We start from the raw sequence: 4,824 nt of genomic DNA, 5'->3' as shown, positions 1-4,824 counted from the left end.
TATTTCCAATATTTACATTTGTTAAAAAGCACATAACACAACAATAACTTAAGGAAAATTATTTGAAAATTATTCAAATCTGGTTTTTTGTTTTCTGCGCAACTCAAAATTATTGCACGAACGCGTGTGAGCCTTTAAACTTAATGAAGTAGTATAATGCAATTTCACATATTTATAATAAAGGTCCGCAGATGTGAATCTTATTTATAGTAAAACTAAAACACTATCACTAATTTTTTTGCGCAATTAAACAAAAGAATTACTTTTGCACTTAAATAAAAATCAATCGTTCTAAAGAAGAATGCTTCTCATTCAATAATACTGATATGGATTCTGTAAGAACAAGATCAAGGTTCATCAAAAAGTCATATTGAACTGCAAATGGTGTTATATAATGTATATGTATGTGCAAACCTACTCCCCTGCAGGAAAAAGCCAATTTAGTATAGAAATATTGTAGTATACAGCCTTCTCTTTGTATACAGCCTCGCTCGCTTTACAAGTGAGTACGATTGGATGAACGAATTTATATTTTTACACTAGCTCAGTTTAAGCTTTAAACCGTCAAAAATTAATTATTTCATACCATTTTTTTTTGTTGTTTTCAATTAAGCCTATCAAGTAATATTGTTCTATTATTTAAAATGCGACGGTATTTACAGAAAATGCCAGCAAGACAGTTGACAGACATTTATATCTGGAACAAGATCATGAAGTTTTTTTCGTTTAAGCCTCCGGCATTGCTTATCAAGGTTTGGCAAGTCACCAAGTCACACCATTTACATATAAATTATTTCTATACACTCACATAACATTGTAATATTCACTATTTTTCCACAGCTTAAGTTTTTTCACAAGCACTCGAAGCAATTTTATTTTCTACTAATTCACAGAAACTTACTCGTAGCAACCGGACACATAAGATATGGAACCGAAATGTAATTAGCATTAATTTGATTTGCTCCTAAAGTGAATACCTTAAATTTCATCTCTTTATTAGTTTTTCATAATTTGTTTCAATATTTTTAGCATTTTCTTATACATAGTTTGAGTTTGAACCAATTTTGAATGTTTAACTTATTTCTGTTTTAATTTAATTTTAAGCAAAAACCTATTCCCTTTAATATACAATAAAATATGAAAAACTGTTAAAACATTGAAATTGAAGGAAATAGAAGTGTTTTTTTTTTGTTGTATATTTTAACTGATCTTAAACTGCTTATTTTAGCTTATTGGACTAGAATTTTTTTGGCTTGTATGAAGTGGTCTTTTAACTAGTATTTTGCTGGTATTTGACCAGACGATTGACATTTCGTAGGACATCATCATTGGAAAAAATCACTTGCTAACATGGAAAACAGACAGCACACGAACTGGTTGAGCTGGAGGGTGAACTGGTGCAAGGTAGTGCAAAGTGAATCGTCCAATTTCGATTTGGAATAACTTGTTTACTAAAGAAAAAAAAAAATATTTTGAGTGATGGAAATCTTTACTTTGCCCTTTACGCGTTCCATTGTTTGTCTTTTTGTTAACTGCATTTGCCTAGTTCACAAGTAACAAATTTAATTGACGCACGACGCCATTTACAAAAATTATAAATCTTCCGTAAAGTGATTATTTTTGCGCCCACTTGTAGTTCACAACTAGTATTTTTCCCGGCAGGGTTATTGCTAAGTTTATCATAGGTCAGTTAGTATTTGTACGAATTTATCAAGAAACAGTCTTTACAATGGCAATGGCAACGTTTTTAAGTGGTTTTGAGTAAATAAATTGATGACTTATTAAAATTGAATTTTTTATATTACTTTAGGTATTTGAAATTACATCGCTACCAGATAAGATTAGATATTAGTTCTATCCATTTACTTGATAATCAGGGCAAGCCGAAGATTGCTTTTAAAAAATCTTATTGTAAGGGGTTGTTGTCATTAAATTCAAAATCTATGCTCCATAAATACTTTTAAAACCTTTATAAGCCTTAATGACTCAAGAACAGGAAGTTGGTAAGAAGTTTTGTTTCTTATTTAATTTTAATAATTTTTCAATGAAAATATAGTTAATTCTTCTATAAAAATCACATAAATTCAAGCTTCAAACTATGTAAAAATGTAAAAACAAAAAAAATGCAATACATTTTCGTCAAATTTCAAACCTTTTAAACTAAATTATTAGAAAATTTTCGAGTACACAAGATCAAAGTCTACTGAGTATAATAAAGCGAAAGTTTGAAGTAGCTCAAAAAACGTGTCGATTTTTGATTTTTTTTCTGTCGGTCGAAACATATATTCCATTTCCCGTGCAGAACAAGCTTACGCGTATATAAATTTGCTGTGAATGTACACTTTGAAATTCAATCAATTTTCGACACAGTGTTACAATATTGTTTGGATTACAGAAATTATTATTATTAGGTCTAAATGTGACAACGAAATATTTAATATTACAAAGTATGCTAAAATATGAAATTATTGTGAAATATGCTCGCAGAAAATCAACTCTAACTTTATATTTTTGTTGTAAAAAAAATCATCGTGACAAAGACATGTCAAACATATTTTGGCTTACCAATTAAAAACTGCAATTTATACAAACCATCATATATTGTGGTTTTTGTAACCAGAAAGAAAGTGAAATTGAAAGCGCATTTTATTTTGAGAGAAAGTTTCAAGCCTATACTGGCTTTTTATAAGCAATAAATTAACAAAAAAACTAAATTTTGAACCCTGAACCTGAACCCACAAGCTAACGAAGGAAAATCGCATCACCATATATGTACTATAGTGCAAGGCATAGTTCGTTGTTTTCATTTTTTGGTTTTGTGTGCCATGAAAAATTTTGAGTTTGGCAAAACAAAAAACAAAATGTTGACATTTTTCACTTTGATAGCGAATGCTGTCGAATACTTAGAAAAGTAGTTACTTTCTAATGCATACTTGAAGAGAGCGTACACAGAAATATTGTCGGTAAAAATATTTAAAAAATTAAAAACTCACACATTTAACGGTACCTAGAAAGTGTTTTTCCAACTCCCTTGTGTCAACTTTGCAATTTCCTGAAAAAACAGTTAAATTTTAGGCTACTTAGGCTATTACTCTGCGGTCATTGATAGTTTTGGTTGTATCAGCTTGTTGGGGAAGTTTTTTTCAAATATAGCTGTAAGCCTAAAAACTTAAAATAATTGTTAAATAGAGGGCTTGAAGTAGATCAGTTAGCATAAAATGCCAAGATGAATGATTAGATCGAATGAATCTCTCATTTCATTAGTTGCTGTTTGAACAACGATTGGATACGTGTGAAATGAGCGTACAGAGTTCTATTGCCGAATACAAGGTGACGTGGCAGCCGAAGTTATTCGCACAATTTTGTTTTTTTTCACCATAGCGGATGGGCAGACCTAGTAAACTACATATGCATAATCCTTGCTAGGAGTTTATAACGGTGATTTGCCTTTAGTGCATAGCTCAGCTCCGTATAAAAAAGCGGGGCCGTCATCATTATTTTCCGTTTGCTTTGAATTGGTCTCCTTATATTTGCCATCAGTTCACTGAGTAGGGATGCTATCTTAGCCGTTTTCTTTGCTGTATAAAACACAGGCCCAGAAAGTTAGTTGGGGATCCAGTCTTATGCCCAGGTACTTTAAAACATTTTTTGGCGGTTAACATATTGCAACTGGTTTGCATATTCATTTCTAGTGGGATGCACCTCTTAGTAGTAATTCCTCTATTTTCTCGGAGGCCAAAAAGCTTTTGCGCCATACGTTAGGTAGAGCATGATGAAAGTCTTATAGAGTGTTAGTTTTGTTCGTCGAGAGAGGACTTTACTACTCAATTGCCTACTTAGTCCATAATAGCAGTTGTTGGAAAGATATATTCTCTGTTGGATTTCGAGGCTGGCATTGTTATAGTTGTTAATGCTAAATATATGCAGTCTCTTACCACCTCGTAATCATAACTGTCAACAGAGACGTTAATTATATAGTAAATATTACTACACAATGTTAATATCTGTGTGTTAAAGATCCTGTAACCAAAGGCTTTAAGCAAAAACAGGTGCATTAATTTGAAATTCGCGCAGTGCGTTTCTGATGTGTGTATGAAAGTTAATTAATGTGTATGCATAAATATGTGCATACATATGTGTACCTGTAGCTTGTACTCGTATGTTAAAGAGTTTTTCAAAACACGCGCCTAGATGTTTAACACATTGACTTCAGCAATATAAATCGGAGTCTTGTGAACCAACTCTGAAATCGTTGTTGGCTCATATGCTTTACTTTTAAAAAACCCCACAAAAAGGAGCCTAGTGGAGTTAGATCGCGTCATCTAGGTAAAGACTTTATGTCACCATTACATGAATTCAATCGAACGAGAAACTTAGAACAATAATGCAATGTTTTTGAGTGTTGCGCGACTTGTGACTCCATCCTGTTAGAAATAAAGATCATTTATGCTTATTTCTTCAAGCTCAGACCACAAAAGATCTTCAATCAATTCTCTATAGCGAAGTCCATTGACAGTATCAGCTCCAAACAATACATTTTCAGAAATTAATAATAACTAATTTTTGGAGGGTTTTCTTTTCTCTAGATAACGGCGTTAAAGATGATTATGCGTGAAAAATCAGAATGATGATCAAAGAACCAATTCGCGAAATTTTTGTCTGTCACAACAACGATAATGTTGTCTGTTGGCTTCAATTCTAAAAGTCCTTAAAGTAAAATCCTTCAAACAGTCGATTTTCCTAGTTGTGGAGAACATCTACATTTTGCTACATTTTCTGAAGAATATGCAACATGCTACAAATAATTAATGAGAAAATAACTCG

Source organism: Anastrepha ludens, chromosome 2 (assembly GCF_028408465.1).
Source record: "Anastrepha ludens isolate Willacy chromosome 2, idAnaLude1.1, whole genome shotgun sequence".
NCBI lineage: Eukaryota > Metazoa > Arthropoda > Insecta > Diptera > Tephritidae > Anastrepha > Anastrepha ludens.
Note: the sequence above shows the minus strand (reverse complement) of the source record.